Below are 25,689 nucleotides of genomic sequence, written 5' to 3'. Positions count from 1 at the left end.
TGTCTCACAGCGACACGGTGACACAGTGGGTTAACACTGCTGCCTCACAGTGACACGGTGACACAGTGGGTTAACACTGCTGCCTCACAGTGACACGGTGACACAGTGGGTTAACACTGCTGCCTCACAGCGACACGGTGACACAGTGGGTTAACACTGCTGCCTCACAGTGACACGGTGACACAGTGGGTTAACACTGCTGTCTCACAGTGACACGGTGACACAGTGTGTTAACACTGCTCCCTCACAGTGACACGGTGACACAGTGGGTTAACACTGCTGTCTCACAGTGACACGGTGACACAGTGTGTTAACACTGCTGCCTCACAGTGACACAGTGGGTTAACACTGCTGCCTCACAGTGACACGGTGGCACAGTGGGTTAACACTGCTGCCTCACAGTGACACGGTGGCACAGTGGGTTAACACTGCTGCCTCACAGTGACACGGTTACACAGTGGGTTAACACTGCTGCCTCACAGTGACACGGTTACACAGTGGGTTAACACTGCTGCCTCACAGTGACACGGTGGCACAGTGGGTTAACACTGCTGTCTCACAGCGACACGGTGACACAGTGAGTTAACACTGCTGCCTCACAGTGACACGGTGGCACAGTGGGTTAACACTGCTGCCTCACAGTGACACGGTAGCACAGTGGGTTAACACTGCTGTCTCACAATGACACGGTGACACAGTGGGTTAACACTGCTGCCTCACAGTGACACGGTGACACAGTGGGTTAACACTGCTGCCTCACAGCGACACGGTGACACAGTGGGTTAACACTGCTGTCTCACAGTGACACGGTGACACAGTGGGTGAACAATGCTCCCTCACAGTGACACGGTGACACAGTGGGTTAACACTGCTCCCTCGACATGACACGGTGACACAGTGGGTTAACACTGCTGCCTCACAGTGACACGGTGGCACAGTGAGTTAACACTGCTGCCTCACAGTGGCACAGTGGGTTAACACTGCTGCCTCACAGTGACACGGTGACACAGTGGGTTAACACTGCTGCCTCACAGTGACACGGTGACACAGTGGGTTAACACTGCTGTCTGACAGCGACACGGTGACACAGTGGGTTAACACTGCGGTCTCACAGCGACACGGTGACACAGTGGGTTAACACTGCTGCCTCACAGTGACACGGTGACACAGTGGGTTAACACTGCTGCCTCACAGTGACATAGAAACATAGAAACATAGAAACCCTACAGTGCAGAAGGAGGCCATTCGGCCCATCGAGTCTGCACCGACCACAATCCCACCCAGGCCCTACCCCCTTATCACTACATATTTTACCCGCTAATCCCACTAACCTACACATCCCAGGACTCTAAGAGGCAATTTTTAACCTGGCCAATCAACCTAACCCGCACATCTTTGGACTGTGGGAGGAAACCGGAGCACCCGGAGGAAACCCACGCAGACACGAGGAGAATGTGCAAACTCCACACAGACAGTGACCCGAGCCGGGAATCGAACCCAGGACCCTGGAGCTGTGAGACAGCAGTGTTAACCACTGTGTCACTGTGAGGGCGCAGTGTTAACCCACTGTGTCACCGTGTCGCTGTGAGACAGCAGTGTTAACCACTGTGTCACAGTGAGGCAGCAGTGTTAACCCACTGTGCTACCGTGTCACTGTGAGGCAGCAGTGTTAACCCACAGTGACACGGTGACACAGTGGGTTAACACTGCTGCCTCACAGTGACATGGTGGCACAGTGGGTTAACACTGCTGCCTCACAGTGACACGGTAGCACAGTGGGTTAACACTGCTGCCTCACTGTGACACAGTGGTTAACACTGCTGTCTCACAGCGACACGGTGACACAGTGGGTTAACACTGCGCCCTCACAGTGACACAGTGGTTAACACTGCTGTCTCACAGTGACACGGTGGCACAGTGGGTTAACACTGCTGTCTCCCAGTGACACGGTGACACAGTGGGTTAACACTGCTGTCTCACAGTGACACGGTGGCACAGTGGGTTAACACTGCTGCCTCACAGTGACACGGTGACACAGTGGGTTAACACTGCTGCCTCACAGCGACACGGTGACACAGTGGGTTAACACTCCTGTCTCACAGTGACACGGTGACACAGTGAGTTAACACTGCTGTCTCACAGTGACACGGTGACACAGTGGGTTAACACTGCTCCCTCATCATGACATGGTGACACAGTGGGTTAACACTGATGCCTCACAGTGACACGGTGACAGTGGGTTAACACTGCTGTCTGACAGCGACACGGTGACACAGTGGGTTAACACTGCTGCCTCACGGTGACACAGTGGGTTAACACTGCTGCCTCACAGTGACATGGTGGCACAGTGGGTTAACACTGCTGCCTCACAGTGACACGGTTACACAGTGGGTTAACACTGCTGTCTCACAGTGACACAGTGGCACAGTGGGTTAACACTGCTGCCTCACAGCGACACGGTGGCACAGTGGGTTAACACTGCTCCCTCACAGTGACACGGTGACACAGTGGGTTAACACTGCTGCCTCTCAGTGACACGGTGGCACAGTGGGTTAACACTGCTGTCTCACAGTGACACGGTGACACAGTGGGTTAACACTGCTGCCTCTCAGTGACACGGTGACACAGTGGGTTAACACTGCTGTCTCACAGTGACACGGTGGCACAGTGGGTTAACACTGCTCCCTCACAGTGACACGGTGACACAGTGGGTTAACACTGCTGCCTCACAGTGACACGGTGACACAGTGGGTTAACACTGCTCCCTCACAGTAACACGGTGACACAGTGGGTTAACACTGCTGTCTCACAGTGACACGGTGACACAGTGGGTTAACACTGCTGCCTCACTGTGACACAGTGGTTAACACTGCTGTCTCACAGCGACACGGTGACACAGTGGGTTAACACTGCGCCCTCACAGTGACACAGTGGGTTAACACTGCTGTCTCACAGTGACACGGTGACACAGTGGTTAACACTGCTGTCTCACAGTGACACGGTGGCACAGCGTGTTAACACTGCTGTCTCACAGTGACACGGTGACACAGTGGGTTAACACTGCTCCCTCACAGTGACACGGTGACACAGTGGGTTAACACTGCTGCCTCACAGTGACACGGTGACACAGTGGGTTAACACTGCTCCCTCACGGTGACACGGTGACACAGTGGGTTAACACTGCTGTCTCACAGTGACACGGTGACACAGTGGGTTAACACTGCTGCCTCACAGTGACACGGTGACACAGTGGGTTAACACTGCTGTCTCACAGTGACACGGTGACACAGTGGGTTAACACTGCTGCCTCACAGTGACACGGTGACACAGTGGGTTAACACTGCTGCCTCACAGTGACACGGTGACACAGTGGGTTAACACTGCTGTCTCACAGTGACACGGTGACACAGTGGGTTAACACTGCTGCCTCACAGTGACACGGTGGCACAGTGGGTTAACACTGCTGTCTCACAGTGACACGGTGACACAGTGGGTTAACACTGCTGCCTCACAGTGACACGGTGACACAGTGGGTTAACACTGCTGCCTCACAGCGACACGGTGAAAAAGTGGGTTAACACTGCTGCCTCACAGTGACACGGTGACACAGTGGGTTAACACTGCTGCCTCACAGTGTCACGGTGACACAGTGGGTTAACACTGCTGCCTCACAGTGTCACGGTGACACAGTGAGTTAACACTGCTGCCTCACGGTGACACAGTGGGTTAACACTGCTGCCTCACAGTGACACGGTGACACAGTGGGTTAACACTGCTGCCTCACACTGACACGGTGACACAGTGGGTTAACACTGCTGCCTCACAGCGACACGGTGACACAGTGGGTTAACACTGCTGTCTCACAGTGACACGGTGACACAGTGGGTTAACACTGCTGCCTCACGGTGACACAGTGGGTTAACACTGCTGCCTCACAGCGACACGGTGACACAGTGGGTTAACACTGCTGCCTCACAGTGACACGGTGACACAGTGGGTTAACACTGCTGCCTCACAGTGACACGGTGACACTGTGTTAACACTGCTGTCTCACAGTGACACGGTGGCACAGTGTGTTAACACTGCTGCCTCACAGTGACACGGTAGCACAGTGGGTTAACACTGCTGCCTCACAGCGACACGGTGACACAGTGGGTTAACACTGCTGCCTCACAGTGACACGGTGACACAGTGGGTTAACACTGCTGCCTCACAGTGACACGGTGACACAGTGGGTTAACACTGCTGTCTCACAGCGACACGGTGACAGTGGGTTAACACTGCTGTCTCACAGCGACACGGTTACACAGTGGGTTAACACTGCTGCCTCACAGTGACACGGTGACACAGTGGGTTAACACTGCTGCCTCACAGTGACACGGTGACACAGTGGGTTAACACTGCTGCCTCACAGTGACACGGTGACACAGTGGGTTAACACTGCTGCCTCACAGTGACACGGTGACACAGTGGGTTAACACTGCTGTCTCACAGCGACACGGTGACAGTGGGTTAACACTGCTCTCTCACAGCGACACGGTGGCACAGTGGGTTAACACTGCTGCCTCACAGCGACACGGTTACACAGTGGGTTAACACTGCTGCCTCACAGTGACACGGTGACACAGTGGGTTAACACTGCTGTCTCACAGCGACACGGTGACAGTGGGTTAACACTGCTGTCTCACAGCGACACGGTGACACAGTGGGTTAACACTGCTGTCTCACAGTGACACGGTGACACAGTGGGTTAACACTGCTGCCTCACAGTGACACGGTGACACAGTGGGTTAACACTGCTGTCTCACAGCGACACGGTGACAGTGGGTTAACACTGCTGTCTCACAGCGACACGGTGACACAGTGGGTTAACACTGCTGTCTCACAGCGACACGGTGACACAGTAGGTTAACACTGCTGCCTCACAGTGACACGGTGACACAGTGGGTTAACACTGCTGCCTCACAGTGACACGGTGACACAGTGGGTTAACACTGCTGCCTCACAGTGACACGGTGACACAGTGGGTTAACACTGCTGCCTCACAGTGACACGGTGACACAGTGGGTTAACACTGCTGCCTCACAGTGACACGGTGACACAGTGGGTTAACACTGCTGCCTCACAGTGACACGGTGACACAGTGGGTCAACACTGCTGTCTCACAGTGACACGGTGACACAGTGGGTTAACACTGCTGCCTCACAGCGACACGGTGACACAGTGGGTTAACACTGCTGTCTCACAGTGACACGGTGACACAGTGGGTTAACACTGTTGCCTCACAGTGACACGGTGGCACAGTGGGTTAACACTGCTGCCTCACAGTGACACGGTGACACAGTGGGTTAACACTGCTCCCTCACAGTGACACAGTGGGTTAACACTGCTGTCTCACAGTGACACGGTGACACAGTGGTTAACACTGCTGTCTCACAGTGACACGGTGGCACAGTGTGTTAACACTGCTGTCTCACAGTGACACGGTGACACAGTGGGTTAACACTGCTGCCTCACAGTGACACGGTGACACAGTGGGTTAACACTGCTGCCTCACAGCGACACGGTGAAAAAGTGGGTTAACACTGCTGCCTCACAGTGACACGGTGACACAGTGGGTGAACACTGCTCCCTCGACATGACACGGTGACACAGTGGGTTAACACTGCTGCCTCACAGTGACACGGTGGCACAGTGGGTTAACACTGCTGTCTCACAGTGACACGGTGACACAGTGGGTTAACACTGCTCCCTCGACATGACACGGTGACACAGTGGGTTAACACTGCTGCCTCACAGTGACACGGTGACACAGTGGGTTAACACTGCTGCCTCACAGCGACACGGTGACACAGTGGGTTAACACTGCTGTCTCACAGTGACACGGTGACACAGTGGGTTAACACTGCTGCCTCACAGCGACACGGTGACACAGTGGGTTAACACTGCTGTCTCACAGTGACACGGTGACACAGTGGGTTAACACTGCTGTCTCACAGTGACACGGTGACACAGTGGGTTAACACTGCTGCCTCACAGCGACACGGTGACACAGTGGTTAACACTGCTGCCTCACGGTGACACAGTGGGTTAACACTGCTGCCTCACGGTGACACGGTGGCACAGTGGGTTAACACTGCTCCCTCATCATGACACGGTGACACAGTGGGTTAACACTGCTGCCTCACAGTGACACGGTGACACAGTGGGTTAATACTGCTGTCTCCCAGTGACACGGTGGCACAGTGGGTTAACACTGCTGCCTCACAGTGACACGGTGACACAGTGGGTTAACACTGCTGTCTCACAGTGACACGGTGGCACAGTAGGTTAACACTGCTGCCTCACATCGCCAGTGTATTGCGTTCGATTCTCGGCTTTGGTCACTGTCTGTGTGGAGTTTTCACGTTCTCCCCGTGTCTGCAGGGGTTTCCTCCGGGTGCAGCGTATAATGTGACCTCAGTATTGTAATTTTGGAATTCTGCAATCACCCTGCGTACACAAAGATCACCAAAATAGTGGGATTTTTAAAATTCAGCTTTCTCACAGTGGATCTTACCTCTCTCAGTTTCTGCAGGATTGCTGTAATGTCGAAACTGACAGCAGGCATATAAATTGGAAATATTTTATTTTTGAGTAAATGTTTACAGACATCGACAGGCAGAGAGAATGAGGCAGAGAGAAAGAGAATGTGACAGACAGAGATAGAATCAGACTGAGAGAGAGACTGAGACTGACAGAGAATCAGACTGAGAGAGAGACTGAGACTGACAGAGAATCAGACTGAGAGAGAGACTGAGTCTGACAGAGAATCAGACTGAGAGAGACTGAGACTGACAGAGAATCAGACTGAGAGAGAGACTGAGACTGACAGAGAATCAGACTGAGAGAGAGACTGAGACTGACAGAGAATCAGACTGAGAGAGAGACTGAGACTGACAGAGAATCAGACTGAGAGAGAGACTGAGACTGACAGAGAATCAGACTGAGAGAGAGACTGAGACTGACAGAGAATCAGACTGAGAGAGAGACTGAGACTGACAGAGAATCAGACTGAGAGAGAGACTGAGACTGACAGAGAATCAGACTGAGAGAGAGACTGAGACTGACAGAGAATCAGACTGAGAGAGAGACTGAGACTGACAGAGAATCAGACTGAGAGAGATTGAGACTGACAGAGAATCAGACTGAGAGAGAGAGAGACTGAGACTGACAGAGAATCAGTCTGAGAGAGCGTGGGAAAAAGAGACTGAGACACGATCCCAACACGACCCTCAGAATTAAAATGGAGGGTGTGTCCCTCATTGAAGCCCCCTCCCACTAACAGCCTCAGTTTAACCCACCACATCCAGCTGTTTCCACATCCGCCTCGTTTCTCCTCTCTCTCTCTCTCTCTCTCCAGCTGTTTCTGCTGCATTTGTTGTCATGTTGGAATCTGTGAAGAAACCACATTTCCACCACTGTTTTCACAATCTCTCTCTCTGTCACCTTTCCTTCATTTCCTTCAATCACAAAGATACATAAAGGGACGCAGAGAGAGAGAGAGCGAGTAAAACCCTCAATAACATCCCAAAAGAAGAATTAAAGAGGCTGCTACAGTTTTTATTGAATCATTCATCCCATCCAATTTAGCACAGACACTGTTTGGGGATGAAGCAAATGGAGGAGGCTTCCTGAGGGCCCTGTGAGATTAGGGCTTGAATTGAGGCCTAGTCACAGAGGCTGCATTAAACCTTGGGGCAAAGAGCAGGAATCGTTCCACTCCAGTGAAACACAACAATCCTGAAAGCTGGAGTGACAGAGGCAGTGATATTAAACCCCTGTCCTGACCCCCTGCCCCTGGCCATTCTCCAATTCACACCACCCCATCTAAAAACACAATCCGGACTCTGGAATTGGGAACAAGTCATTTCCAAGGCCGGGGAATTTTAATTTCATCCCTCCCTCCTCCTTCCCAAGTGTTTTACAGTCACTGAGCCAGTTCCATTTTAAATTTGCGTGTTTACAAGTTGGAGTTCAGGAAAGGCAGCTGGTTAGTGTGGGATAATATTGGTCCTCTTGAAGATCAGAGTGGTCGGCTATGTATGGAACCAAAAGAAATGGGGGAGATATTAAATGGGTTTTTTGCATCCATATTTACTAAGGAAACTGGCATGGAGTCTATGGAAATAAGGCAAACAAGTAGGGAGGTCATGGAACCTATACAGATTAAAGGGGAGGAGGTGCTCGCTGTCTCGAGGCAAATCAGAGTAGATAAATCCCCAGGACCGGACAGGGCATTCCCTCGGACCTTGAAGGAGTCAAGGTCCGAGGGAAATTGAAATTGCAGGGGCCCTGGAAGATATATTTAAAATGTTGGTATCCACGGGTGAGTGGCTGGATGATTGGAGGATAACTCATGTTGTTCCTTTGTTTAAAAAAGGCTCAAAACGTAATGCGGGAAATTATAGGCCGGTAAGTTTGACGTCAGCAGGAGGTAAATTAATGGAAGGAGTACTAAGAGATAGGATCTACAAATAATTGGATAGACAGGGACTTATTAGGGAGAGTCAACATGGCTTTGTGCGTGGTAGGTCATGTTTGACCAATCTATTAGAGTTTTTCGAGGAGGTTACCAGGAAAGTGGATGAAGGGAAGGCGGTGGATGTTGCCTACATGGAATTCAGTAAGGCCTTTGACAAAGTCCCACATGGGAGGTTAGTTAGGAAGTTTCAGTCGCTAGGGAAACATGGAGAGGTCGTAAATTGGATTAGACATTGGCTTAATGGAAGAAGCCAGAGAGTGGTAGTGGAGGATTGCTTCTCTGAGTGGAGGCCTGTGACTAGTGGTGTGCCGCAGGGATCAGTGCTGGGTCCATTGTTGTTTGTCATCTAAATCAATGATCTGGATGATAATGTGGTAAATTGGATCAGCAAATTTGCTGACGATACAAAGATTGGAGGTGTCGTGGACAGTGAGGAAGGTTTTCAAAGCTTGCAGAGGGATTTGCTCGCAAAATGGGCTGCAAAATGGCAGATGGAATTTAATGCAGACAAGTGTGAGGTATTGCACTTTAGAAGGACAAACCAAGGTAGAACATACAAGGTAAATGGTAGGACACTGAAGAGTGCAGTAGAACAGAGGGATCTGGGAATATAGATGCATAATACATAAAAGTGGCGTCACAGGTAGTTAAGGCCGTAAAGAGTGCTTTTGGTGCATTGGCCTTTACAAATCAAAGTATTGAGTATAAGAGTTGGAATGTTATGGTGAGGTTGTATAAGACATTGGTGAGGCCGAATGTAGAGTATTGTGAGCAGTTTTGGGCACCTAATTACAGGAAGGATATTAATAAGGTTGAAAGAGTGCAGAGAAGGTTTACAAGGATGTTGCCGGGACTTGAGAAACTGAGTGACAGAGAAAGGTTGAATAGGTTGGGACTTTATTCCCTGGAGCAGAGACAAATGAGGGGAGATTTGATGGAGGTGTATAAAATTATGATGGATATAGATAGAGTGAATGGAAGCAGGCTTTTTCCACTGAGGCTCGGGGAGAAAAAAACTAGAGGATGTGGGTTAAGGGTGAAGGGGAAAGGTTTGAAGGGAACATCAGGGAGGGGGCTTCTTCACACAGAGAGTGGTGGGAGTGTGGAATGAGCTGTCAGATGAAGTGGTGAATGCGGGCTCACTTTTACCATTTAAGAAAAACTTGGACAGGTACATGGATGAGAGGGGTGTGGAGGGATATGGTCCAGGTGCAGGTCAGTGGGACGAGGCAGAAAAATGGTTCGGCACAGACAAGAAGGGCCAAAAGGTCTGTTTCTGTGCTGTAATGTTCTCTGGTTCTCGGTTCTAACAGACTGGGAATAGATCGGGGCAGGCTTGGAGGGCCGGAGGGCCTGTTCCTGTGCTTTATTGTTCTTTGTTCTGAGCCCACACTGGACATCCGCCCCCCCCGCAGATCCTGTGTCTCATCCCACCATCTCACTTCAACCCACACCTCTGTTTTGCTGTCGATGTCTGTATTTCCCTTACCACCGCTCTAGATTTCTTTGTTCTGTAACTCTCCCCAACTCACGACACAGTAAGGGTAACTCAGTAAATCCTGCCCTGATTCAATCAACCAAAATGCATAATCTCGCATTTATCTAAATTGAACTTCATCTGCCATTTGTCAGCCCACAGGCCCAATTGATCAAGATCCCATTGCAATCGGAGATAACCTTCACTGTCCACTATGCCACCAATCTTGGTGTCATCTGCAAACTTACTAACCATGCCTCCTAAATTCTCACCCAAATCAATGTAACACGGGGCATGGAGAAATCAGACATTGGTATAGTTAATGCTGGTATTTAGCATCATGCTTCAACGCCGCTACCTTTCCCTGACCTGAAATAGATGCTCTATTCAGAAATTATTTAACACTCGGGTATTCCTGGAGGAACAGACGGACGGTGCACAGTGAAACTTTATGCTGTTGATGGCAGCCTAGAATCAGAAAGATTGAAGGAACTCACAAGGTCAATCCTATTTTTGATGTGAGTGGGGTGAGAGAGAGAGTGTTGAGGTGAAGGGGAATTTTGAGGTGAGAGGGTCAGTGTTGAGGTGAGGGGTGTTGCTGTGGACGGTGGGAGTTGAGGTGAGAGGCGGTTACTGAGGTGAGAGGGAGTGTGTTGATGTGAGGAGGGAGCTTTCAGATGAGAGGGGAACAACATGGTGTTATATCAATACACACTGATCCAACAAACACTCCCAGGATATTTACTGCAGGGATTAGGTGCGAAGTCAGTCTGTCCCCTCACGCTGCCAGCCAGAGTGCGGAGGGAACGGTGACAGCCCTTAAACACGGAGCAAACATCATCTGCAACATCCCATCAAAAACTCCAATGTCGCTACAGAGGTCCAGTGTCACTCCCACCCCATCTTAACTGTGTGACCAGGCTGTCTCATGGCTGCTAAAGTGAAGGTTCAACTTAGTCAGGCAACCTTCAGGCTCGATATCCGTAAGCTTGCGCCCATCAGACCTTTACAAGGATAAGCTGCCTCGACACTCCCATCATATACCCTCATTGTAGATGCAGCACAGGCCCAGATACACAAACTATCTCCCTCTACACTGTCCAAACACGAATCTCCAGTGCAGGTATAGCAGAGGGTGAGATACACAGTGTGTACAGGTGAGAGGGGGAGAGTGCTGAGGCGAGAGGGGGAGAGCGTTGAGGCAAGAGGGGGAGTGTTGAGGTGACAGTGGGAGTGTGGAGGTGAGAGGGGAATTTTGTGGTGGGGGTGCGGTTCTGTAACACACTGGTTGGCGCTGCTGCCTCATGGCGCCAAAGACCCGGGTTTGATTCCAGCCTCGGGTCACTCTCTGTGTGGAATGTGCACGTTCTCCCCTGTCTGCGTGGGAATCCTCTGTGTGCTCTCATTTCCTCCCACACTCCAAAGATGTGGGAGTTAGTTGGATTAGCCATGCTAACTTGAGGAGACGGGCAACGTACAGGCAGGTACATAAGAACATAAGAACATAAGAAATAGGAGCAGGAGTAGGCCATCTGGCCCTTCGAGCCTGCCCCGCCATTCAACAACATCATGGCTGATCTGAAGCGAATCAGTTCCACTTACCCGCCTGCTCCCCATATCCCCTAATTCCCTTATAGATCAGAAAACTATCTACCCGTGATTTAAACATATTCAATGAGGAAGCCTCCACCACTTCAAAGGGCAGAGAATTCCAGAGATTCACTACCCTCTGAGAGAAGAAATTCCCCCTCAACTCTGTTCTGAAATGCCCCCCCCCCCCCTTATTTTGAGGCTGTGCCCTCTAGTTCTGGTTTCCCTTCTAAGTGGAAAGAATCTCTCCACCTCTACCCTATCCAGCCCCTTTATTATCTTATATGTCTCTATAAGATCACCCCTCATCCTTCTAAACTCAAACAGGTACTGGACGGGGTTAGATACGGAGTAAATGTCCCTCATCAATGTCCCCATCAAACACTCCCAGGACGTGTACAGCATGGGGATAGACACAGAGTAAATTTAAGACTGTGCCCATCAAACATTCACACGGTAAAATTCCCTCTGCTCCACCCAGAACAGCTACAGCATTGGCCGGGGTGGGGGGGGGGTAGATACATAATAAACCTCTCTCGACAGTGTCCTCATCAAACTCTCCCAGGATACCCCAGGATAGGGACAGTACGTGGTTAAATGTAGAATAAATCTCCCTCTATAATGTCCCCATCAAACTCTCCCAAGACAGATGCAACTAGTGTGAGTTCAGATGCAGCTGAGGTTGAGATTTCCAGAAACCTCCCATCACACTGTTTCACCAAGAACTCCAGTGAAGGTGTAGCAAGGGTGAGATGCACAAAAAATGTCTGCATCGACTGTCCAAACACTAAAGACCTGAGCAAGAGCAGCACAGGGTAAGGTACACAGAAAATCTCTCGACACTGTCCCATCAGGAACTCGAGCGCAGGTGGACACAGAGATACATATAGTTCTGCTCTCCCTGTATACTGCCAGAACAAAATCCCAGATATGGGTGAAGCAAAGTTCAATACAGATACATCTCCTCTTGATACTGCCCTCTGAAACCCTCCCAGAACAGTTACACACGGGATTGCAGACAGAGCAAAGCTCACTCTGCAGTGTCCCATTGAATAGTTCACTGCAAAGGGTGTTTACTCTGTGTCGAACCCCATTCTGAACCATGTTTCTGTATTTGCCATTGGGTTACTGTAAATTGTGCTTCGATTGAACATTTCCAAGGATAGGGACAGCACTGGGTAAAGTATATGGTCTTGCTGCACTGCCAATTCAAACAGGCTGATAAAAGGGGCGTGTATCTTCTGTATCAAACACGTTTCCATCACTGTCCATGAAGTAATCCCAAAACAGCCCCACTGATATTGATATTTTCCATTTGTGCTTTTATAATAACTGTCTTCTGTTAATTTGTTGTTATAGTTTGTGAATTACTCCTTCAGATCTTTCCTAAATACAGTTCAGACACTTGGGAATTCGAATGAATTAATTGCAAACATTTTCTGTTGTATAGAACATAGAAAAGCTACAGCACAAACAGGCCCTTCGGCCCACAAGTTGTGCCGGTCATGTCCCTACCTACCTAGGCTTATATATAGGCTTACCTAGAACCCTCAATCCTATTAAGTCCCATGTACTCATCCAGGAGTCTCTTAAAAGACCCCATTGAGTTTGCCTCCACCACCACTGACGGCAGCCGATTCCACTCACCCACCACCCTCTGAGTGCAAAACTTCCCCCTGACATCTCCTCTGTCCCTGTTCCCCAGCACCTTTAACCTGTGTCCTCTCGTAGCAGCCATTTCAGCCCTGGGAAAAAGCCTCTGTGAGTCCACCTGATCTATACCACTCAACATCTTATATCCCTCTATCAGGTCACCTCTCATCCTTCTTCTCTCCAAGGAGAAAAGACCGAGGTCTCTCAACATATCCTCATAAGGCATGCCAACCAATCCAGGCAACATCCTTGTACATCTTCTCTGCACCCTTTCAATAATTTCCACGTCCCTCCTGTAATGAGGCGACCAGAACTGAGCACAGTACTCCAAGTGGGGTCTGACGAGGGTCATAGAAAGCTGCATCATTATCCCCGGACTCCGAAACTCAATCCCTCGATTGATGAAGGCCAGGTGAAAACTGCCCCAGTAAAGTAAATCAGATTGACCAACTGATTGCAATCAATGCCAAATGGGGAATCATTGTCCTGTGTAGAAGTGAGAACCCGTTCCATATTGTGATTGTTTGCAGTATTGGGACAGTGAGATGACCCGATCCAACACAAGAACACTTTGCAATATCTCCCAGTAACAGTGAGCCTGTGTGTCAGCGTTAACCAAGCGGGGTGACATTCCGGGAGGTGCTGACATCTCACGCAGAGTGAAAACCAGAATTCAATTGGTGGGGATTGCCAAGTTAAATTCAGCTGGGGATTTATTGAGGGAATTTGTGAAAATGCATGTGGAGATCTTATACAATCTAATTGAAAAACATTTCGAAATCCGTTTCTCCAACTGACTGTACAGAACAGAAGAGGTACATTTATAGAGATCTCAAGGTGAATAACATTAGTTGCAGTCACTGAACACCAGCAGTAACTTTTTAATGCATATCATTTTATACATGTTTCACATGCAGTGAATATATTTATTTTAATTCCGGTCTCTGAGCAGTCAGATATTGATACAGATAATTCTGATATTTAGCACCATGCTCCCACACTGCCACCTCTGCTTGACCTGAAATAGATGCTCTGTTCCGCAATTATTTAATCCAAGTGTATTCGTGGAGGAACAAACTTACATTCTGCATTCAAACTTTATGTTGTTGAGATCAGCCCAGGATCAGAATGATTGAAGGAGCTGAAGGTTTTTGAGACAGTTTGTGTGACGCTGCTGCTGTGTTGCCTTTATTCGTTTTGTAACGTGGGGGTCGCAGGGAATCAGTAGCGACAATAAGAGTGAGGTCAGTGATGTATCTGTTTGTCAGTTGGTAATAAGAATGAAGTCGGTGATACACCTGGAAGGTAAAGGCAGTAGGGATGAGGTTAGCCATGCACCTGGATGTGTATTGACAATCAGAGCAATTCAGTAATGTATCTGTGCAGGTTGTGAAAGGAGAGTGCGGTCACTGCTGTTCCTAAATACCTGGTTCCAATAAGAATCAGGTTATTTCTGCATCTGCAGGGACAGGTGTAGCATCGGGGAAACACAAGATTAAACTCCATCTGCAATTTCCCCAGCAAACACACCCAGGGCAGGGACAGCGGGCGGATGTTTGAGTTGTGTGGAGTGGGGGGCTGTGTGTGGAGTGAAAGTTTATTATGGAAGTGAGGGGGAGAGTGATGAGTTGAGAGGCGGTGTATTGAGATGAGGGGGAGTTTGTTGAGGTGAGGGGGAAAGTTAAAAGGAGATGGCGGGAGCTGAGGCGAGACAGAGTGCTGAGATGAGAAGAGAGCTGATATGAGAGAGGGAGAATGTTGATGTGAGACAGAGTGTAGGATTTGGCCCCGCGCTCTCCCCAAATTCGGATAATCCCACCAGAGGTAATTGGATCTTGACACGGTCTGTGCCCATCTGCTCCGACTCCCATGCGGTGTGGGACGGGAAATTCATATCTTGGGGATCTTGAGGTGAGGAGCGTCGAGATGAGATGGGTAGTGTTGTGGTGCGTGGGGTAATGTAGAGGTGAGCGGGAGGATTGATGTGAGGGGGGGAGATGTTAAGGTGAGAGGGGGAGAGTTGTGTTGATTGGGGGAGTGTTGAATTGAGAGCGCGTGTTCTGGTGAGAGGAATTGATGTTCACCCTCTATGGGACAATGTAAATGTGAGAGGGAGAACTTAGAAGCGAGACGGATTGTGTTGAGGAGAAAGGGTGTAATGTCTGTGTGATAGAGATTGTGTAGAGAGGGGAAGGGGAGTATTGAGGTGAGCGGGAATGTGTTGAGGTGAGGGGGGGTGTTGACATGACAGGATAGTGTTGGTGTGAGAGAGAGTGTTGGGGTAATGGGGAGTGCTGAGTTGAGAGCGTGAGTGTTAATGTTGTCATGTGAGTGGACCTTTCAGCAATTTTGTTTAAATCGTGCAGCTTCCATGGAGGTGGAGCTAAGATGTGGCAGTCAGGTGGTGGTTTTCTTTTGGTCTTTTAGTTTTGTTTTGGGAAGCAGTTGAGCAGCAAGCTCAGAAGCAATCTCTCTCCCTCTCCCTGTCCTTCTCTTTTGAAAAGGCTGTGTTTTGTGGAACAGACTCGACTGCAACCTCTGCTGAGTTTCTCAAGGGATTTTGAGCATTCAGCCCAGGAGACTGGACACGTGTAATAATTCGGCATTAACCTCTGCTGTATTGTGGTGATTTGGAGGGTTTTGTGGATTGGGTGTTGGCTTTGGTTGGAACACACCAGAGATATTTCCTTCAGAGTTGTATATTATCGTGGTTGTTGTGTTTCTTCTTTGTCATTGTTAAAAGTTCTTGCTAATTGTCTTACCACACATGTCAACAATATTCTCAATTTAACTTTGTATTGAATAAGAGTTCTTCCTGGGTCAGTTCACTCCCACCTGAAGTGAAACCTCCCATGCTCCTTCTAGCCAGATTCAAGGTAAAGAGTTACAGGTCACTCGAGCTTCATGGAACAACTGGGAGTATCCAACCTGACTGAGAACAACTGGGGGCTCCGGGATTGAAACCTGTATTTCTGGATTGATTTGGGATTAGTGAACTCAGACAGTGAGCGGGTGAGCAGATTTGTGTTTTCTTTTCAGGTGTTGTATTCCAGTTTAAATAGGGAGTGTGGTTTGGATTAATGTCCCTTTCAGAGGCTCAGAAGTTTCTGCGGGTGGAGGAAGTCACACAAGTTACCTGACAGATAGTGACTAAAGCAAAGCTTTTGGAATTGGAAACACATTCCAGTTGACATTGCCTGACAGAGTACGGAAAGGAGAGATAATTGTGGCAATAGCACAACATTTGCAATTGTCAGAAGCTCAGTCAGAATCGTTGGAAATTCGTTACAAATGAAACTGACTCAATATAAAAAATAATTAAAACTATTTGAATTGCAGGGAAAAGAAAAGGAAAGGGAGGAACAGCAAGCAAAATAATTGAATCAATCTGAATTACAGGCAAAAGGGAAAAAGGAGGCAAGGGAAAAATAGAGAGACTTTGAACATTGGAAACTGGCCTTCAAGTGTAAACATCGTGTCTGATTGGCGGAGGTAAAGGGTAAAGTACAGTCTGAGGGTAGGGATGAGGATAGTGAGAGAATGAGGGGCAGAAAATACATCAGGAGATAGAAAAGGCAATGTTACAATAATCATGGGGGACTTCAATATGTAGGTTTCTAAGATTCGAAGGTGGACTGGGAAAATCAGGTGGGTCGTGGATCTCAAGAAAAGGAATTTGTGGAATGTCTAAGAGATGGTTTTTGGAGCAGCTTGTGACAGAGCCTACTACAGAACAGGCAATTCTGGATTTGGCGATGTGTAATGAGACAGACTTGATTAGGGAACTTAAGGTGAAGGAACCCTTAGGGAGGAGTGACCACAATATGATAGAATTTACCCTGCAGTTTGAGAGGAAGAACCTGGAATCAGATGTAAAGATATTTGAATTAAATAAAGATAACTACAAGGACATGAAGGTGGAGCTGGCCAGAGTTGATTGGAAAGGGAGCCGAGCAGGGAAGACAGTGGAACAGCAATGACAGGAGTTCTTGAGAGTTATTTGGGAGGCACAACAGGAATTCATCCCAAGGAGGAGGAAACATGCCACAGGGAGGACGAGGAATCCATGGCTGACGGGGAAGTCAAGGACAGCAAAAACACAAAAGGGAAAGCATCCTTAGTGGCAAGGATTAGTGGGAAGGCAGAAGATTGAGAAGCTTTTGAAAGCAAGCAGAGGACAACTTAAAAAAGCAATAAGAGGGCAGAAGATGAAATATGAGTGTAAGCAAGCTTGTATTATAAAAGAGGAGAGGAGGAGGTTTTCTAATATAAGTTAAGAGAGAGGCAAAAATACCCATTGGATCACTGAAAAATGAGGCTGGAGAAGGAATAATAGGAAACAAAGAAATGGCAGAGGAACTGAATAGTTTGCATCAGTCTTCACGGTGGAAGACACCAGTGGGATGCCAGAGCTCCAGGAGAGTCGGGGGACACAGGTGGGTGTAGTGGCCATCACTCAGGAGAAGGTTCTGGGGAAACTGAAAGGTCTGTGGGTGGATAAATCACCTGGACCGGATGGAGTACACCCCAGGGTTCTAAAAGACATAGCTGAGGAAATTGTGGTGGCATTGGTGGTGATCTTTCTTTGATAAGGCGCAGCATAGGAGACTGTTATATAAGTTAAGTGCCAATGGTGTTGAGGGTAAGATCCTGGCATGGATAGAGGATTGGCTGACTGGCAGAAGGCAGAGAGTGGGGATGAAGGGATCTTCTTTCAGGATGGCAGCTGGTGACAAGTGGTGCGCCTCAGGGGTCGGTGCTGGGACCACAACTTTTCACAATACACATTAATAATTTGGAAAAACGAAATGAAGACACTGTTGCTAAGTTTGGTGATGATGCAATGATATGCAGAGGGACAGGGAGTATTGCGGAAGTGGGAGGGGGAGGAGGAGGGCTGCAGAAGGACTTGGACAGGTTAGGACAGTGGGCAAAGAGGGGGCAGATGGAATACAATGAGGAAAAGTGTGAGGTTATGCACTTTGGAAGGAGGAATGGAGGCAGAGACTATTTTCTAAATGGGGAAATGCTTAGAAAATCAGATGCACAAAGGAATTTGGGAGGCCTTGTTCAAGATTCTCTAAAGGTTAACCTGCAGGTCCAATCGGCAGTTAGGAAGGCAAGTGGAATACTGGCAATCATGTCGAGAGGCCCCGCACCAGGTTCAGACCCACCCAGGTTCAGACAGAGACGCTGTTCAGATTCACACAAGGTTCGGACTCGGATCATGTTCAGATTCACACCGTGTACAGACTCACCTCAGCTTCACAATCGTAGAAACATTGAAATATAGGAACAGCAGGGGCAGGCCATTCGGCCCTTCGACCCAGCTCCGACATTCAGCTTGATCATGGATCATCATCAACTTCAATATCCTGACCATCCCTTGCTCCCATATCCCGTGATCACTTTAGCCCCAAGAGCGATACATAATTTATTCCTGAAATCACGAAAGGTTTTGGCCTCAGCTACTTTCTGTGGTCGCGAAATCCATAGATCATCTGAGTGGAGAAATTTCTCCTCACCTCTGTTCTAAAAGGTTGATGCTTATCCTCAACCCATGAACCCTAGTCCTCAACTCCCTGAGCATCAGGAACGTTCTTTCTGAATCTATCCTGTCTAAACCTGTTCCAATATTATATGCTTCACTCGAATGAACTCCAATGAATAAAGCCCTAACCGACTTAGTCTCTCTTCATATCACAGACTTGCCATCCCAGGAATCAGCCTGGTAAACATTCGCTGTACTCCCTCTATAGCGAGGATATCCTTCCTCAGATAAGGACACCAAAACTGCACACAATACTCGAAGTGTGGCCTCAGCAATGCCCTGTACAACTGCAGTGACACATCTCTCTTCCTGTACTCCAATCTTATCCCTATGAAGGGCAGCATTACAGTTGTCTTCTTTACTGCCGGTTGTACATGCGCGCTGACTTTCACTTACTGATGCATACGGACACCAAGGTCTCGCTGAGTATCCACCTCTCTCAATTTACACCCATTCAAATAATAATCTGTCTTCCTATTATTGCTGCCAAAGTGGATAACCTCACATTGACCCACATTTTACTGCAACTGCTTTGCACGTGCCCACACATTGAGCCTGTTCAAATCACACTGAAGCATGTCTGCATGTTTCTCATAGCTCACCCTCACACACCTTTAATCATCTGCAAATTTGGAGATGATACATTTAGTTCCACTTTCAGAATAATTAATATATAATGTGAACAGTTGGGGTCCGTGCACAGATTCCTGCGGTACCCCACTAGACACTGACTGCTAATCAGAAAAAGGCCCATTTATTGCCAACTCTTTGCTTTCTATCAGTGAACCAGCTTTCTATCCGTCTCAAAACATTGCCTGTAATCCCATGTGCTTTCACTTTACATGGCAGTCTGCGATGTGAGACCTTGTCGAAAGCCTTCTGAAAGTCTCAATAAACACATCTGCTCACGTCACTTTCTGAACAGTAATGTCTGGGGGACACCTACCCGCACTGGACCTGGCCGTAAGGGACCGGGCAGTAAGGGACACAAGACACAGCAATACCTCTCCACCCACTTCCCTAAACTCCCACACTTACCCCAGCTCTCAGTGCTTCACTCTCTGCAGCTTGCACTCTGTGGAGCTCCCTGAGTGGGCACATTTCACAGGCCTCAGTTTGGTAGTTTATATTTGCCCGTGTCCAACACATGAACCTGATTGAAGTCACTGCACCCCCTCCCCCTCTAGGTCTGAGTAACCGCCGAGGGCTGACCACCTTGGAAGCCTTTTTTGGAGTTTCAATGCTGGGTCCAGTTCCTGCTGCTCAGCCTCGGAAGTGAGTGGGGTTCAGCAGACCGGAGCTCGCCTCTTCCATCATGAGCGTGTGGCCCGAGTTCCCTTTATCGGGTGACAATGTGGTCGAGAGGCTAAACCCACTGTGTCCATTTCAGACTCCGAGGTTCCCACTGGCGGAGATGGAGAACAGGAGCCGGAGAGCCTGGAATTCTTTCCAAAGTTCCCGGTCTGCTGGGAATTGATTTTTCCTGCACGGCCTGGGGCTTCATGGCTTGTAGATGATTGAAGCATTCCCATAGGATGGTATCTCCCAAGCGGACTTGATAGGAAACTGACCCTGTTCCAGACTCGACCGTGCCTCATAACCACGCGGATCCATTGCCATGATTCTTTACCAATAACCTATCACCTGCCTTTAGGTGCCTCTCCCGGCCGGTGGGAACGGCACTGGCTGTTAGCTCCCGCCCTCAGAAGGTCAGACTTAACACTGGGCGGAGTGAACTTCCCATCAACAACTCTGCTGGGGCTATTCCAGTTGTTGAAGAGGGGAGGTCGGGGGGAGGTTGGAGGGTGTCATTCTGTAATTGAAGATGAAATCTGGATGGTTTGGTGTCCAAAGAGACTGAGGGATGGAATTTTGAACCTGCTTTTACTGTTTGGGCCGCTCTTTCTGCCAGGCCGTTGGATGATGGGTAATATGACACTGCCCTAACGTGTCAAATTCTGTCCAACTTCATCGAATGCACAAATTCCTGACTGATGAAGGTTGGTCCATTTTCAGAAACAAACACCTGCGGGATCCCTGGTGTCATGAAAGAGGTGTGAAGTTTCTCCACTCTTGTCCTTGTGTTTGAGTAACTCACCCTGTGTACGGCCATCCATTTTGAATCAGCATCTACCATTATCAGGAACATAGACCCCATGAACGGACCGGCACTCTCCGTGTGTAGCCACGTCTACGGATGTCCTGGCCATTCCCAAGTGTGAAGAGTAGTAATTGGTGGTACTTCTGCCCTTGTTGATATTGTCAACACTGACCCATGGGCAAATATCCGTCCCCATACCTGGCCACCAGACAGGGCAACTTGGAGGATCTTCAGTTTGCCACTCCTGGGTGGCCATGGTAAAGTTCACCATGGGATGGTGACCCTGGCTCAGGATGACACTCTTGAACCCCAAAGGCGTGTGCCATCTTCCACAGTCAGCTGCTCGCTGCCATTCCAATATGGGTGTAATTCAGGCTGTAACGGCCTTGTGGATTCCCCCATCAGCACTCGCTGCTTCAATTCATTCAGGAATGGGGAATCTTACGTCCACAGCCGAATATTATTGGCTGCCACTGGGAGAGTTTTGAGAAAGTTCATGATTTCCGTCTCTTCCATTGGGAATATGACAAGTGTCTGTTAATCGCAGGCAACTCAAGGCACCGACCTGAACGACTCGGCCTCCTGGAAGGTGTTCCAATCAATAATGGTAGGCGGACAGTAATGAAGTCCACAGCTGGATATGGGCCAATATTATGGGCCGCACCGTCATGCAGGTCCTTCTGGAATTTCTTTGCCCAAACTATCACCGTAGACGAGGTGTCACAGTGGTTAGCGCTGCTGCCTCATAACGCCAGAGACCTGGGTTCAATTCCTGGCTTGGGTCATTGTCTGTGCGGAGTCTGCACATTCTCTCCGTATCTGTGTGGGTTTACTCTGGTTTCTCTGGTTTCCTCCCACTGTCTGAAAGACGTGCTGGGTAGGTGCAGTGTCCATGCTAAATTCTCCCTCAGTGTGACCCGAACAGGCACCAGTGAGTGGCGACTAGGCGATTTTCACATTAACTTCATTGCAGTGTTAATGTAAGCCTACATTTGACACTTTATAAATGTTAAACTTCCTCTGAGTATGAATTGTTGAATATCGCTGGGAATCCTCATCTAGCTGTCAGTATAAGTGCACGTGAATAAGTTCATAATTGGAAACAAGAATCCTCCTGCCAGCTTTGAGTTTCGGTGCTCGATCAGAGGGATTGGGTATTTATCCAGCTGTGAGAAACAGTTTACCGTTTGTTTAAAATTTCCCAGTACAAAGTATTTGTGTTCACTCTTGGGACTTGGGTGTCACTGGCCGGCCAGCATTTATTGCCCATCCCTAGTTGCCCACGTTCAGAGGGCAATTAAGTGTCAACCACTTTGAGTCACATTTAGTTCTGACCACATAAGGACGACAGATTTCCTTCCCTGGGACATTGGTGAACCAGATGGGTTTTTCCGAAAATCGACACTGGTTTTATGGTCACCAGCTGATTCTGAATTCCAGATATATTTATTCAAATTCCACCATCTGCTGTGACGGGATTCGAACCCGGGTGCACAGAACTTTAGCTGAGTTTCTGTATTAATAGTGTAGTGATAAAACCACCAGTCCATCACATCCACACCCAGAGTGTACACACCCTGAGTTCCGGTAACCTAGACACACCATATTATATACGTCTGCAGGGCTCCCGGATTGGACAGCATTAACTGTCTCAATCAGGGAGATCATATTCCAATAACTCCACCTGATGGTTATCGTTAAAGTCATTAAGTCTGTCTCTCTCTCTCTGTCTCTTTCTGTCTTTCTGTGCATCCCTCTCTGTATCTCTCTCTCTCTCTCTGTGTGTGTGTATATATATATATATATATATCTCTCTGCCTGTTTGTGTGCAGTTCTGGTCACCTCACTATAAGAAGGATGTGGAAGCGCTGGAAAGAGTGCAGAGGAGATTTACCAGGATGCTGCCTGGTTTGGAGGGTAGGTCATGTGAAGAAAGGTTGAGGGAGCTAGGGCTGTTCTCTCTGGAGCGGAGGAGGCTGAGGGGAGACTTAATAGAGGTGTATAAAATGATGAAGGGGATAGATAGAGTGAACGTTCAAAGACTATTTCCTCGGGTGGATGGAGCTATTACAAGGGGGCATAACTATAGGGTTCGTGGTGGGAGATACAGGACGGATATCAGAGGTAGGTTCTTTACGCAGAGAGTGGTTGGGGTGTGGAATGGACTGCCTGCAGTGATAGTGGAGTCAGACACTTTAGAAACATTTAAGCGGTTATTGGATAGGCACATGGAGCACACCAGGATGATAGGGAGTGGGATAGCTTGATATTGGTTTCAGATAAAGCTCGGCACAACATCGTGGGCCGAAGGGCCTGTTCTGTGCTGTACTGTTCTATGTTCTATGTTTCTCTGTGTCTCTTACTGTCTCTCTGCATCTCCCTCATTCAACTGCTCTCTACACTCTTCCTCTGTGTCTCCTCCCCCCTCAGTCTCAATCTCTTTGTCCCTCTCCTTCTCTGTCGCCCTTTTCTTATTTCTCTGTCTTTCTCTCTCTCTCTACCTCTCTCTGTCTTTTGCTCTTGCTGTGTCCATTGTACTCCTTCAGTCTCACTGTTTCAAATTCGCTGACGCTCTCTGTCTCTGTCTCTGTTTCTCTCTGCCTCTCTTTCTGTCTCCCTTTCCGTCTTAGTCTCCCTCTCTCATTACATTCTGCCATCTGTCTCCCTCTGTCTCCCTTTCTCATTCCCTGTCCATCTCCCTTCCCATTTCCCCCAATCTCTATCCCTGTTTTTCTCGCTCTGAGAGTCCCTATCTGTCTCTGTCCTTTTTATTTCTCTCTCTCTGTTTCCTCCCTGTATCTGTTAGAAACTCTTTCAAACTGTGTCACGCTCCATGTATTTGTACCCTTCCCTCTCTCTGTCAACCTCCGTCTCTCTATCACTCCCAGTTTTGCTCTCACTGCCCTCTCTCTCTCTTTATCTGTCACTCTCTCTGTCTCTGTGAGGCTGCTCGTTATTTATATTTGAAAGTCCATTAGAAAGAGTCAGGGGTCTTGTAGCTGTAGTTTCCTGTCAGGGTCTAATGAGTTGAAGAATTGCAGTAAGGGGAGCTTTCAGCAGATTTATTAGCTGCTGCCTGAAGTGAGTCTGTGTCACAGCATAAATGGCAGTGTTTGTACAACAACTTGTGAGTTGCAACATGAAACCAAATTCCATAACATAGTAATCTAACCATACAGACCGAGAGCCCAAATTATACATCCGACTCCATATAGAATAAACCATTAATGTCGACCATAAGAGGATGAAATTGGCTGAGATAACAAACAGCAAAACGATGGATTTCCTGCGACTCTCCATCTCAGGGTCTCTGGGATTCTCCCCACTGCTGTGAGCCCGGAGTCTCCTGCGGGCTCTGCTGCTCATTAAAATGTGTCTGACGGTGAAAACGTTGAGCAGCAGAATCAGGACGAACGGGACAGTCGGGGTTAGAATGTTGTGGAGGAACTCGATTGTTCCCCAGACCGGAGATTCCATCACATCGATTGTGACCTCACAAAACCAGGGGTCGTTCACCAGCCGATATCCATTTAATAACATAAAATACCAGGAAATGTTCTTTAAACAGCTCAGCACCGTCACTGTTCCCAGAACCACAGCCGCCGATTTCTCACTGCAATATTTACTCTTCAGCTTGGGGCAGCAAATGGCCACAAATCGATCAAAGGTGAAAGTGACGGTGAACCAGACAGAACAGTCAGTGGCTGCATAAAGCAGGACGGCGTGGATGTTACACACGGGGAGCGACAGCAGGAAATCAAACTGTTCCCAATAAAGAATGGGAATGTGTCTGAATATCAGGTCGAGGATAACGACCAGCAGATCCCCCGCTGACATGGCCACCAGGTAACGAGTCACACATTTGGACAGACCACAGTTTCTGCTCGTCAGGGTCACAATTGTGATTATGTTCACTGTCAGGAAGGGAAATAAAGAATAAAATTAGACAGGATTCAGGGAAAGATGTTACCATTTGGACTGAGGATGGGTTGAAATAAAAAAGAATGTACATACATAAAATCACTTATTTTTTTTAAACCAGCACGTCTTTTGCAGTGTGAGAGGAAAGTGGAGCATCCGGAGGAAACCCACACAGACACGGGGAGAAGGTCCAAACTCCACACAGACAGTGACCCAAGCCTGGAATTGAACCCAGCTCCCTGACGCTGTGAATCAGCAGTGCTAACCACTGTGTCACCGTGCAGTCCATGGTAGCAACACAGTGGTATACATTTGGGAGCGAGATTTCCGGGGAGTCCACAACATTGACCCTCACTCAGCTCCAAGTAAATAGCCCCCCTCCCTTGTGGGGGATTTGGAGGGTATGAAGGATGAGGGAGTAAACCTTACAGAAAATCCAGACTGGAGTCCTGTAGATGGTAATCTGTCGTCTCTCAGACAGTTTACTGACAACCACTGCAACACAGCTGGGACCAAAGAGGGCTGGTTTGACCCTTGCCTCGGGACAATACTAACAATTGGCAGAGGGAGATCCTGATGCCTTGACAGCACAGAATCTCTATTATATTTACACAGAACTGTACCCTGGAGAGGAGATCACAGCATTGTGGCCACTGTTAGCACAACACAGGAAAAAATAGTAATCTCACACTCGATTGGCACAGAACACAACTTCCAGTGTTTCTTTCAAGAGTGGGAGAAAGTTTCAGGGTTCAGCGAATCGCTATCGTCCATAATGCTCAGTGCGATTACTGCTGTCCCACGTTGGTCTACTGGACCAGTGCAGCTGCAGTCGTCTCTCGGCAGGAAGGTTGCCAATCTATGCACCAGGT

At 48.5% G+C, this 25,689-nt stretch overlaps 1 long non-coding RNA gene across 2 annotated transcripts in view; it reads left to right on the top strand.

Moving 5' to 3' along the window:
* LOC144487297 (uncharacterized) overlaps positions 1 to 24,997 on the top strand; it is a 30,484-nt gene extending 5,487 nt beyond the window's left edge. Inside the window, exon 3 of one of the 2 annotated variants that reach the window (XR_013496391.1) lies at positions 24,939 to 24,997. This is a non-coding gene — a long non-coding RNA (uncharacterized LOC144487297). Of the gene's footprint in view, positions 1 to 24,529; positions 24,698 to 24,938 lie in introns of those variants that run through there. The other variant, XR_013496390.1, reaches the window with a different exon arrangement.
* Positions 24,998 to 25,689: the final 692 nt, after the last annotated feature.

The sequence above is a fragment of the Mustelus asterias genome, unplaced genomic scaffold (genome assembly GCF_964213995.1).
Source record: "Mustelus asterias unplaced genomic scaffold, sMusAst1.hap1.1 HAP1_SCAFFOLD_717, whole genome shotgun sequence".
Lineage (NCBI taxonomy): Eukaryota > Metazoa > Chordata > Chondrichthyes > Carcharhiniformes > Triakidae > Mustelus > Mustelus asterias.
Note: the sequence above shows the minus strand (reverse complement) of the source record. Positions and strands in the feature narration are given on the sequence as shown.